Source organism: Antechinus flavipes, chromosome 2 (genome assembly GCF_016432865.1).
Source record: "Antechinus flavipes isolate AdamAnt ecotype Samford, QLD, Australia chromosome 2, AdamAnt_v2, whole genome shotgun sequence".
Classification (NCBI taxonomy): Eukaryota; Metazoa; Chordata; class Mammalia; order Dasyuromorphia; family Dasyuridae; genus Antechinus; species Antechinus flavipes.
This window is the reverse complement of record NC_067399.1, coordinates 439,416,005-439,430,397: the sequence shown is the minus strand read 5'-3', so window position 1 is coordinate 439,430,397 and position 14,393 is coordinate 439,416,005.

The window sequence follows — 14,393 nt, the reverse complement described above, 5'->3', positions numbered from 1 at the left end:
TTGAGGTACCTCCCCTCAGGATTGTTGTGAGGATCAAATGAGATAATATATGTAAAAAGTGCTTAGCAAATACTAAAGTGCTTTATAAATGCTAGCTGCTATTGTTGTTGTTGGAGGTATCTGAGCAGAAGTTGCATAAATACTTCTGGAAGGAACTTCTTGACTGGGAGTTGGATTAGACTTCTGAAGTCTCCTAGAGGTAGCTAGATGGCTCAATGGATAGACAGAACATTGGGCCTTCCCAGTATTGTTACAAGGACATTCTCAAAATCTCTCTGAAGAACTCTGAAATCGATTGTGTGACAAGGGACCATCCAGCATGGCCTGCTCCCATCAAAGATGGTGCTGTGATCTATGGGCAGAATTGCAGTAACTCAAAAGAAATGTGAGATGCACAAATTTAGAAATATCTCCAAAAGGTCATACATATTATTTATATCTGTCCTGTGGCAGAGCTTTCCAAGCTTATATTGGGCTGACCTTGAGCTCAACATAGCGATGTCATTTTGATCCTCTGAGAATGAAGAACAATAACTAACCAACCAACCAACCAACAACCTACCAAGAGTGCTGGGCCTGTAATCTGGAAGCCTTGAGTTCAAATCTGTCCACAGACAATTACTAGCTGTGTTACCCTGGGTAGTCACACAGCTTCTGTTTGCCTTAATTTACTGGAGAAGGAAATACCCACTTCAGTATCTTTGCCAAGAAAATCCCATGGACAGTATGGTATAGGGGGTCATGAAGAATCAGACATGACTGAAAAAAAATGAATAACAACAATCTGAGGTCCCTTACAACTCTCCTATTTTATAGGAGGGACTGAGAGGATATGTATGGAGAGAGAGAAGAAGTGGGCAATAGGAGCCAGGGCAAACAGTATAACAAAGCTGGAAATTAGGACTTTAAATTTAGAAATCTTCAGTGAATGCACAAGTTTGTCTAGCACTTACCCTGCCCAGCTTCCAGAGGAATGGGAATCAGGATACTTATTCCTGTTAGGAAGTGACCCAGGAAGACCCTGGAAAACTATAGTTCAAGTTGGTAAGAGATCATTGGAGAATGGTATTGGATACTTCCATCTCTAGGGACTAAGGCTTCTTTCATTCATACAGTTTTCAAAGATTGGATAGCTGCTTCGATTTCTCGCATTTAAGTGCCTGGGTCCAGGAGTAGTCTCTTGCCCCCAATTTTGAAGATGTTTGTCAGGATAAACTAACTAATTGGGACTAGGTCTGAAAGAAAAAGGGGAAGGTTCAAGAAAAATAGTTCTTCAAGAGGGCTGGGAATAGAAGACTCAACATTGAGTACTGGCTCTGACACATATTAGTTATGTGACATAGGAAAACTCATTTAATGTTTCTCAACCCCTATTTTTTTCATTTGTAAGATGATATTTTTACAATCTGCTTCAGAACATTTGTAAGTAAAGTGTTTTGTAAACTGTAAATTACTTTTGAGATGCTGTGATCTACAAAGACATACTTAAGGTCTATAAATACAAATACTAAGTAATTTTATACAAAGAAAGACAAATAATTGGAGGCACATTAATTTCTTTACATCTTATTTTCAGTTCTAAATTCTCTTCTTTCCTTCCCCTTTCTCCACCAAACAAAACCCATTACAAATATGTATAGTCATGCAAAACAATTTTACACATTAACCATGTTTCTTTCTTTTTTTTAATTATAGCTTTTTATCGACAAAACATATGCATGGGTAATTTTTCAACATTGATCCTTGCAAAAGCTTCTGTTCTAACTTTTCTCCTCCTTCCCTCCATCCCCTCCCCTAGACTGCAGGTAGTTCCATACATGTTAAATATATTAAAGTACATTAACCATGTTTCTTCCTTCCACCCCTAAACAAAAGCAAGAAAAAGAAAGAGAAGAAAATACACTTCAGTCTCTTCTCTGAATCTCTCAGCTCTCTAGCTGGAGATGGATAGCATGCTTCATTATGAGTCCTATAGAATTGTGATTGGTTATTATGTTGATCAGAGTTAAGTCTTTCAAAGATGATTATCTTCACAATATTGCTATTCCTATATAAATTGTTCTCTTGGCTCTACTCCCTTCACTTTGCATCAGTTCATACAAATCTTCTCAGGTTTTTTCTGAAACCCATCTCCATTATTTCTTACATCACAATAGTATTCCATAAAATTCATATGCTATAACTTATTTAGCCTTTAAAGGGCAAAAGAGAATTAATTTCTTTTAGCCATTGCCTGACCTAAGCTGTTGAGGATAAGGCCATGTGAATGTAATTATAATGATTAGAATACCTTAAGTTAACTTTAAAATAAGACATTTGTAACCCCCTATCTTGTACCTGGGATTTTTGAGTTCTGCTTTCCTTAGGTTTACGTTAAGATAGCATGTCATCATATTAATCATCTAGTAAGTTGTCTACCATTCGTACTTGACTTCAATCACTAATCCAATAATCTTATTGGATTTTTTCCTCTGGTGCAGGCAAGATAGTCTCCCTAAAAGACTAGCTAAAGTCTTCATGGCTACTGGACTGTACTCAGTCTACAACAACCTAGACTGCTTCCCACACTTCCAAGCCCATATTTGGATGGAGGCATTAAACTGTGGCTTAATCCTTGCTACCCAGGTCCAAAATTAATATGAGGAACATAAATATACATTTTAAAATATGAAATCTGATGTCCAAAACTATTTCCTGAGCCTCTATTCCATAATATCATAGATCTAGAGTTTGAAGAGAATTCAGGGGCCAACTAATTCTATCCCTTCGTTTTATAGATGAGGAGAATGAGGAAAGTTAAGTCTAATGTCACCAAGCTATTAAATGTTAAATTTGGGATTTGAATCTAGATCTTCTGGCTTTAGTATTACCTGATCACGTTCCTACCTCCAGATACCTTTAGACTATAAACTCCTTTGGGTAAAGACTGTGTCTTCTTTCATTTTTGCATCCTTAACACTGTGTATAGGCCTTGCACATATTCTAATATTTACTAAACTGAATTGAACCACCATTTCAGGTGGTATGCAAAGCCTAGTGATCCTGATGAGTGTTTGTAGTAGTTGTTAGAACTGATGGAAATAAATAATGAAGTCCTGGATACTGCCCCTGCAAAGTAACAAATCTTACAGGGGAGGGAGGCAGCATATGAAGAGACATATATAAATACAAAGTAGATTAAAACTCATAAATGTCCAAGGTATCGAGGTTTATTTTGGAATTCTGAGGAGGGAAATGTCATTTCTGTTGGACTAAAATGGGGGCTTGTCAGGCAAGTCTGAGTTAGAAGTGGCAACAACTGGGCTAAGTTTGCGATTTTGCCATGGCTTTTCACAAGTCCCAGATGTGTTTACATGTCTGTGCCGGACAGGAAGGAAGGAAGTGGAGGAGCCCTAGGGGCCCTGCCAGTGAGTGAAGTAAAGTCCTTATGGCCCCATCTTTCCGGCAGCCTCAGGCCCCTGACAAACCCCAAGGCCAAGGTTACATGCTTCCTTCATTGGGATAGGGTTGAGGAAATGACCTGTGGTAGCCTTGGCCAGGAAATGACAAAGAAAAATAAACTGAATAGTTTAGATTTTTAATATGATATTATAATATGCTACACTATGTTATTATGCTATAATATGATAGAAAATCATATATGAGCTGGATTTGTCATTTCATTGATAAAGACAACTCACAGATGGGAAAGCTCCCTCTATTGATGCAGGTCTGCAATTTCTCTGTAACTTACAGACAAAGTTGTGTACAAGCTAGCTATTGAATGAATACATAAGATACATTCAGGTTTTAGTTGGGATTTTACATAACTTGCATTTTAATTCTTCAATTCTTTGCAGACTTTTCTTGTAGGATGACTGGTTGCAATCCTTGCTCCAATCATGGCTTGAATCACAGATCTATTTCTTTGAGCAGTGATAAAAGGCAAGGTACCCCCTCCCAATTCACTTTATAGTGCCTAACTATGGAGGAATGGCAGATGAAAGGGAATGGTAGATGATTTTCACCCTCTGGAAACAGCAGGAAAAAGCAAATAGGAAAGAGAGAGGCTGTCTCAATGTGACCATTTTAAAGCCTCAGAAAGTTCTGACTATGTAGCCAATCAAAGGAGGTTCCTCCCAACCACTAGGTAAGAAAAGGTAGGATGCAAGGTCCCTCTTTATTTTTTGTTTTTAATAACTTTTTATTGACAGAACACATGCCAGGGTAATTTTTTACAGCATTATCCCTTGCATTCACTTCTGTTCTGATTTTTCCCCTCCCTCCCTCCACCCCCTCCCCCAGATGGCAAGCAGTCCTTTACATGTTGAATAGGTTACAGTATATCCTGGATACAATATATGTGTGTAGAACCGAACAGTTTTCTTATTGCACAGGGAGAATTGAATTTAGGAGGTATAAATAGCCTGGGAAGAAAAACAAAAATGCAAGCAGTTTATATTCATTTCCCAGTGTTCTTTCTTGGAGTGTAGCTGCTTCTGTCCATCCTTGATCAATTAAAACTGAATTAGCTCTCTTTATCGAAGAGATCCACTTCCATCAGAATACATTCTCAAACAGTATCATTGTTGAGGTATATAATGATCTCTGGGTTCTGCTCATTTCACTTAGCATCAGTTCATGTAAGTCTCACCAGTCCTCTCTGTATTCTTCCTGCTGGTCATTCCTTACAGAACAATAATATTCCATAACGTTCATATACCACAATTTACTCAACCATTCTCCAATTGATGGGCATCCATTCATTTTCCAGCTTCTAGCCACTACAAACAGGGCTGCCACAAAAATTTTGGCACATACAAGGGTCCCTCTTTGTTAGGCAGTCTGTGCCATATCACATATAAACCAAAACAAAGGAGCAGCTCTTTCCAAAATATTCTATCCTGGCATTATGGACCAGGCCACTAATGGAAGTGAGGAGATATAACCCCACAAGCTCCTATGTAACAGGAGCTTGAATTGTTGTGATTAAGAAAGCTGTGGTACACATCAGGGTTAATTTTGCCCCCGGGAAAATTGATCTGTGACCCAACTAGAGGTCCTTTGGCTGGGAGAATATAAAAAGGATTTTTAGGAGTTTGGGAGGGAGCTTTTGAAACATCTAATGAGCTTCCTTATAGCTTTTTATCTACTTTTTAATACCTAGGGACATTTATGAGGGTCTGTTTTAGTATCATTTTACTAAATGAATTGTTTATTTGAACATTATGTCTCTGAGTGATCCAGTGAGAGCCAGGTACAGTGATAGTAGAAACCAACCCATTCATCTCTGGAGCAAATACTATCAGTGAAATCCTTCCTGGAGAAGATGCCAAGGGGCATGTCTACACCCTCCTTAGAAAGATACAATCAATGTCCTATATAAATATTCAACTACCTCTAAGCTTATTAAGCTTAATCGGGTCATAAAGAGTTGGATATAACTGAAAACAACTGAACAACAAATTGAAGAAATGAATGAATAAATGTCTTCAGATTTAGTAAAAGTGATCCTGGGTCAGTATCCCAAGGAAATAATAAAGGAAGGAAAAGGACTCCCATGTGCAAAAATGTTTGTAGCAGCTCTTTTTGTGGTAGCAAAGAATTGGAAAATGAGTAGATGCCCATCAATTGGGGAATGGCTGAACAAGTTGTGGTACATTAAGATAATGGAATATTACTGTTCTATAAAAATGATGAACAAGTTGATTTTAGAAAGGCCTGTATTTACACGAACTGATGTTGAGCAAAACAAGCAGAACCAGCAATACACTGTACATAATAATAGCAAGAATGTGCGATGATTAACTATGAAAGACTTGGTTCTTCTCAGTGGTTCAGTGATCCAAAGTAAATCCAATAAACTTTGGACAGCAAATGCCATCTGTACCCAGAAAAAGAACTAAGGAGAATGAATGTAAATCAACTCATGCTATGTTCACTTCTTTTTTCTGTTGGTTTTTTTTTGTTTTTTGTTTTTTTACATTTCTCCCATGGTTTTTCCCTTTTGCTCTGATTTTTCTTTCCCAATATGATTCATAAAGCAATATGTATTAAAAATAAATAAATTTACTAGGAAAAAAATGTAACCCTGGGTTCCTGAGACACAAGTTTTCCAAGGCCCACTGAGCTAAAAAGATTGAGTAATAATACTAATAGTAGTGTCATTCTCAAGATTTGATTGGCTTAGAAGTGTAATGGCCCAGGCTATTGATATCACTTTTTGGATATCTAGTCAAATAGCTACCGGGAGCTCCAAGCAATGTCTGATGCTTGACTGGCTGACCACAATGGGCAACTCAGAAGCAAGAGAGCTTTTGCTCAGCTAAATCAACATTAATTAATATTCTTTCTGGGGCTAAATAAATCCCCTTCTTTTAATTGTTGAATGGTATATATGCATCTCATTTTGTTTTAGTATTAAATATAAACGACTAGCAAAGGGACTGACCTAAGTCATGCCAGAACACTATCCATTCCACTTTTAAATAGCTCTAATTATTACTAAGTTTTTTTCTTGTTATTAAGCTTCTATTTTCCTTTTTGCAACTTTGTCATGCCTTTAACACATATCTCCAGAGCAGAACAAATCTAATTCCTTGCCCATCAACTGGAGAATGGTTGAGTAAATTGTGGTATATGATTGTTATGGAATATTATTGTTCTGTAAGAAATGACCAACAGGATGAATACAGAGAAGATTGGCAAGACTTACATGAACTGATGCTAAGTGAAATGAGCAGAACCAGGAGATGATTATATACCTCAACAATGATATTGTATGAAGATGTATTCTGATGGAAGTGGATTTCTTCGACAAAGAGATCTAACTCAGTTTCAATTTTTCAAGGATGGACAGAAGCAGCTACACTCAAAGAAAGAACACTGGGAAATGAATGTAAACTGCTTCCATTTTTGTTTTTCTTCCCAGGTTATTTTTACCTTCTGAATCCAATTCTTCCTGTGCAACAAGAGAACTTCGGTTCTGCACACATGTATTGTATCTAGGATACACTGTGACATATTTAACTTGTATAGGACTGCTTGCCGTCTCAGGGAGGGGGTGAAGAGAGGGAGGGGAAAAGTTGGAACAGAAGTGAGTGCAAGGGATAATGTTGTAAAAAATTACCCAGGCATGGGCTCTGTCAATAAAAAGTTATAATAATAAAAAAAAAAAAGAAAAAAAATCTAATTCTTTCAGTCAGCTGAAGACAGCTATCATTTTCCCTTCTGAGTCTTCTCCAGGCTAAATGTGAAACAGGTGTTAATGGATATGTGTATAACTTCTCAAACTTTGGAATCAGATTGGACACTATCACCCTTATTTTTTGTTTCACACTTATTTTTAAGAGTTAATTGCTTTTAAGGGAAAGGGACCTGTATGTGCAAGAATGTTTGTGACAGCCCTCTTTGAAGTGGCCAGAAACTGGAAACTGAGTGGATGCCCATCAATTGGAGAATGGTTGAATAAATTGTGGTATATGAATATTATGGAATATTATTGTTCTGTAAGAAATGACCAGCAATTAACTTTATTGGAGTAGTTGAAAGTACAAGTAAATAAAAACAGCTCAAACATTCAAGAACTTCAACAAACTAAAGATAGCTTGTAGTTTAATTGCTGGAACTGAACTAAAATGAGTTATAGGCAGGTAGGTGGTTGATAAAGTACTATTCCTGGAGTCAGGAGGACCTGTGTTCAATCCAGTACAGATACTTACTAGTTGTGTAACTCCTGGGCAAGTCACTTAACCCTGTTTATCTTAGATCCTTATCTAGAGAAGAAAATGGCAAATCATTCTAGTATCTCTGCCAAGAAAACCAACAAAAAATTGGACATGACTGAAACATCTAAAAACAGCTATTAGTGCAAATAGATTCTGACAGATGTTGAGTTTTGCTGTGTTTTCCTTGACAAAATATCTACCGGTGCCCCTATGAGTCTGTTATGGTGCCCCAGAGCACCATTGTGTACAATGTGGGAACCAAGAGCTTACATGAGAGAGAGAATTGATCTCTGCATTAGGAAGGCTTTGTCATGCCTTTAACACATATCTACTTTGTCACTTAATTTCTCAGTGTCTAGGGAACTCAGGACCATACATGGCAGAGAAGATATAAATCTCTACCTAGAACTCCTTACACAGATTAAATAGCCCTTCTGTTAAGTATGTAAAATATATGAAACAATCACATTAGATTCACATTGTTGCATACACGGCAATAATAGCCTGGTGACAATATCATCTAAGAATCAATTTAAGAATCCAAGGATGGTGTAGAAGATGATGGCTATCTTCAAGTACTTGAAGAGCTGTCATGTGATATAAGAACTGTTCTGTCTGGTCCCAAAGCATAGGTGTAGAAACAAACAATAGGGAAAAATGGTAGCAAGGAAGGTTTTAGCTCAATACAAGTTCAGAATGAGCCCCAGAGAAGCCCACTATTGCATGGGGCCCCATTTATTTCAATCTTGCCTGACTCCTCATGATCCCATTTGAGGTTTTCTTGACAAAGATACCAGAGTGGTTTCCAATTTCTTTCTCCAGATGAAGGACCTGAAGCCAACAGAGTTAAGTATCTTGCCTATCATTACAGAGCTCGTTTCTGAAGTTAAATTTGAGTTCAGAACTTTCTGATTCTAATCCTCAAGCATGGCTTATGTCCATCATTGGCCTTTCTTCTGCTGCTGAATACAGCTGGGAAAATCCTAACAAAAGTGATAAATTACATTACATTAAAAATTCATGTTATCCAACCTCAACTTGGCCCTCACTATGGCAAGACAGTACTTTTATTTCTCCCTAATTGATTCCCTGTCTCACTCCCATTAAAACTATATGAAAACTTCTCTTCCCTTCTCAATTCTTTCATGTCCCTTTCTCTTACTTTACCAAGAAAATGAAGCTATTTGCTCTGGATATACTTTTCTTCCATTCTTTTCATCTCTAAAATCCTCACCATCTCTCATTTTTTCCTCCTTTCCCCTTATATGGATTTTCTTCTAGCCAAGGCCAATCCCTTTGCACATACACTTGATCTCATCCCTCCTACTCTTCTCTCAGAGATATCATCCATAATCATCCTTTATGCCTCTTGAATCTTAAGCCTCTCTCAATCTATTTTTTGTTTTTTTTTTTCCAGTTGCTTTCAAATTTGCTCAAGTCTCTCCCATCCTTAAATCTTCACTAGATCTCACCACACCCTCAAGCTATATCTACCTAAGTCTGTCCTCAGTTTAACTCCTTGAAAAAAAACTATTTATATTGTCCCATACCTTTCCTTTCTTCCCCATTCACTCTTTAACTTTTTTGAGCTGGATTTTAACTTCACTACTCAACTGGAACAGTCTTTTCTTCAAAGTGACTAATGATCTTTTAATTACCAAGACTGATGATCTTTTTTCAGCTCCAGTGCTTCTCAATCTATCTACTACATTTGACATTCAACCATTCTCTACCCCTGGATACTTTCTCTGCTCTGCATTTTTATGACACTGGTCTCTCTTGATTTTCTTTCTATCTGTCTGACCACTCCTTCTCAGCCTCCTTTGCTGGCTTATCATCTACATTATGCTCCCTAACTGTGGGTGTTCCCTAAAGTTTTGTCCTAAGTTACTTTTTCACTCTATATTCTCTTGGTAATTTCACAGGCTCCTGTGAGTTTAAATATAATTTCTATACAAATTATACACAAATGTATAATATATACCACACATAACACATATAATATGTATATATCATATATAACTGTCTTATATGTATATATGTATATATATTGTTTTTAATATGTATATACACATCTATCTTTTCATCTATCTATGCCCATTTGCTTCCCAGAGCTTCTGTCTTTTTTTAAATAGTATTTTATTTTCCCAAATACATGCAAAAATAGTTTTCAATATTCACCACAGCAAACCTTGTGTTCCAAATTCTTCTTCCTCTCTCCCCTCAACTTCCCCTCAAGACAGCAAGCAATATGATATAGATTAAACATATGCAACTTCTTCTAAATATATTCCATATTCATCATGCTGCACAAGAAAAATCAGATCAAAAGGGGAAAAAATGAGAAAGTTAAAAAAATACTTGTAAACAAACAACAAAAATGTGAAAATACTATCCATATTTAGTCTCCATAGTTCTCTCTCTGGATGTGGATGGCATTTTCCATCACAAGTCTATTGGAATTACCTTGAATCACCTCATTGTTAAAAAAGAGCTAATTCTATTACAGTTAATCATCACATAATCTTGATACTATGTACAATGTTCTCTTGGTTCTATTCACTTCACTTAGCATCAGTTCATGTAAGTTTTTCCAGATTTTTTTTGAAATTAGCCTGCTCATTATTTCTTATAGAACAATAATATTCTGTTACCTTCAGATAGCATAACTTATTCAACCATTCCTCAATTGATGGGCACCTATTCAATTTTTAATTCCTTGCCACTACAAAAAGGACTGCTACAAACATTTTTGCTCATGTGGGTCCTTTTCCCTTTTTTATGATCTTTTTGGGATATAGACTCAATAGAGAAACTGCAAGGTCAAAGAATATACAAAGTTGAGGTTTTTTTCTTTTTGTTTTGCTGAGGCAATCGGAGTTAAGTGACTTGCTCAGGATCACACAGCTAGGAAGTGTTAAGGGTCTAAGGACAGATTTGAACTTGGGTCCTCCTGACTTCAGGGCTGGTGCTCTATCCACTGCATCACTTAGCTGCCTCCATCTAACTTTTAAAGCCTACACTACCCACAAACTGTCTTTCCAGTCTTACTGGATACAATTCAATAGCCTTCATTCTGTTCCCCATGTACATTATTTTCATCTTTATTCCATCTATATTTTTGTACTGGCCATTCCACATGAATAGAATGCATTTCCTCCTAACCCTTACCTCACACAATGTCTTTCTTTAAGATGTAGCTCAAAATTCAGTTTCAATTGATCAAAGATGGGCAGAAGCAGCTACACCCAAAGAAAGAACACTGGGAGATGAATATAAACTGCTTGCATTTTTGTTTTTCTTCCCGGATTATTTATACCTTCTGAATTCAATATTCCTTGTGCAACAAGAAAACTGTTCAGTTCTGCACATGTATATTGTATCCAGGATATACTGTAACCTATTCATCATGTAAAGGATTGCTTGCCATCTGGGGGAGGGGGTGGAGAGAGGAAGGGGAAAAATCGGAACAGAAGTGAATGCAAGGGATAATGTTGTAAAAAATTACCCTGGCATGAGTTCTATCAATAAAAAGTTATATTAAAAAAATATATAAGATGTAGCTCAAGAACCATTTTCTACATGAGGCCTTTCTTGATTAGTTCTTTCCATGTCAAATAAATATGTATTTAACTGATTTGTATATATTTGTATGTATTCCTTTTACATTAATTCTATATAATTAGATATGTACTTGTTGCCCTAATAAACTATAAGTTTATGGGTAGGGATCATTTCATTCTTTGCGCTCTCTATTGCCTAGCATGGTACATGACACATAATAAAGGCTAAACAAACACTTTTTGATTTATTGCTCTTGTACTTGATATAATTTACACACCCCATTTCCTACTCCCTTCTACCTACTCACTTGTTCCTGACCAATCTCTTTTATCTTCCCAAACTCCAGTGTACCACTTAAGATCTCCTTGTCCCCTCTACTATGTATGCTCTATGGAATGCTTGCTCCATAAGTAAAAGATTTGCTTTCATCTTTTCTTTTCTCATTCTTCTCATTTTCTAGTTTCTCTTTGAAATAGCTCCCTACTGATGGCACAGCTAGTTTTCCTTTTCAGAACTTGGTTGTACTTTCTCTCATATCCCCTGAATCACTAGTCATAGTGGGGGAGTCAGAATAGTTTTTGTTCCCATCGTTACTTGCAATCTCTACCTCTGTTACCATATTCAAATCTGTCTTCCTTTCATTTCAATTTCTTTATTTAATCAATATTTATCACCCAATCAAAATTCTTCTCGTTATCTTCTGATCTCTAGAAAATTCTTCTTTCTTTGACAGTAAATTCAGTGCCTGACTCACAGGACTTTCTTCAACATTTATTTTTGTAAGATTTTGTTTTTCAAATTTTTCTCCCTCCTTCCTTTATCTCTCCCTTTCTGAAGACAGCAAGCAATCTGATATGTTATATATGTACACATTTTTTTCAAAATAGTTCCAGATTTGTCATATTGTGCAAGAAAAATCAGACCAAGGGGAAAAACTATAAAGAAAAAGTAAATAAACAATAAAAAGGTGAAAATACATGCAAAAATAGTTTTCAATATTCACCACTGCAAAACCTTCATTCAGTTTTCTCTCTGAATTGGAATTGCCTTGAATTACTTGTTGAGAAGAGCCAAGTCTATCACAGTTGACCATTAGATAATCTTTTTGTTACTGTATACAACATTGGTTCTGCTCACTTCATTCACTTCACATCAGTTGATGTAAGTCTTTCCAGAAATCAGTTTGCTCATCATTTCTTATAAAATAATAATATTCTATTATATTCATATACCATAACATATTTACCCATTCCCCAATTGGTGGGCATTCACTCAATTTCCATTTCCTTGCCACTATAAAAAGAGTTGCTTACAAACATTTTTGTATATGTGGATTTCTTTCCTGCTTTTATGATCTCTTTGGGATACAGATCGAACAGTGAGACTGCTAGCTAATCAAAGAGTATGCATAATGTTATAGTCCTTTGGACATAGTTCTGAATTACTCCTTAGAATAGCTGGATCATTTCACAAGTCTTCCAGCAATGCATTAGTGTCCCAGTTTTCTCACATCCCCTCCAACATTTATCATTATTTTTTCCTGACATTTTAGACAATATGAGAGGTATGAAGTGGTACCATAGAGTTGTCTTAATTTTCTTTTCTCTAATCAATAATCATTTAGAGCATTTTTATATGACTAGAAATGACTTTAATTTCTTCATCTAAAAATTGTCTGTTCAAATCCTTTGACCAATTATCAACTGGGGAATGACAGACCTTTTTCTCTCCCCAACTCATGCTCTCATAATAGGTAGGTTTTCAACATATTGATACTATACCAAACATTCTAACTTCCTAATTTGCCAATTTACTCATTTCCCATAACCTACTTCCCCACCTTCACCTCAGCTATACATGGTTACAGTCGTGCACACCCAGAATTGTTTCATTTTCATGTTTGTGAAATCTAATATTTCTTTATCTGATTACAATTTGCACAATTTCACCTTTCCCTCTGTCTTTCAACTCTTAACTCTGTTCATCTTCACCATGATTTCCAATACTTATATATTATAGTTCTTTCCCTGGCTATCACCCCCTGCACCAGCTATACTATTTTTTCTTTCTCTGAACTTGATTCCTTGGTGAACCAATTCAATTCAACATGGTCCTCTTCTCTTGAATCCTTTGCCCCTATGTACTGTCACTGATTTTTAATTGCCAAGTTATAATTTTAGATTGCTTCTACCATCTGCTACTGTCTTCCCACTGATACACAAAGCTGGCAAAATCACAAAACCATGCTGATTGAGTCCACTACAGATTTATGTTACATAACCTCAACTGTTCCCCTCGGGTAATTTATCTTAAAAATTCCTGTACACCTTTCTAATCAATTCACTGTCCCACCCTCACAGCAAGTCTTTTTTTCTCTTTTCCAAATTTTTTCATACCTCCCCAAAACTTTCCACTTCTTCCTCCCACCTTTTTAGCTTGAAAACATTGTTTCATCGTTTATGGGAAAAAAATGAAGCCATTCTCCAATGAGATGTCTTTTCTCCCTATTTCTTTATTTTACCCAGATACTTTCTGCCACAGTCTCTTCCTTTTCCCCTCTCTAATATAAAGAAGTGACTTTTCTCCTTGCCAAGACACACTCTACTTGCATGCACAAATGATCCCATCTTAAAACTATTTTATCCAACAGATTACCTCATAATCTCTATTCTCTCAACTTTTTCCTTCTAGCCACTTTGCTGCTGCTTACAAACTTGCCCATTTCTCCCTCATCCTCAAAATATCCTCATTCTGATCTAACCATCTCCACTAGTTCTTATCCTATATCTCTCTTCATTTTCATGGCTAATCTCCCTGAGAAAGCTGTTTACAATAGTGGTTTCCACTTTCTTTTTACTATCTTTTTAATACTGCAATCTGGCTTCGGATCCAAATATTCAGCTGAAACCATTCTCTTCAAAGTGACTGATGATTTCTTAATTGTCAAATCTAATGGCCTTTTTTGTAATCTTCATTCTTCTAGACCTTTCTAGAGCTTCTGACACTATCAATCATACTTTTTTTCCCCTAGGTTTTTATGATACTACTTTGCTTTGATTCTCTTCATATATGTCTGACTGCTCCTTCTCAGTCTTCTTTGCTGGATTTTAATTCACATCATTC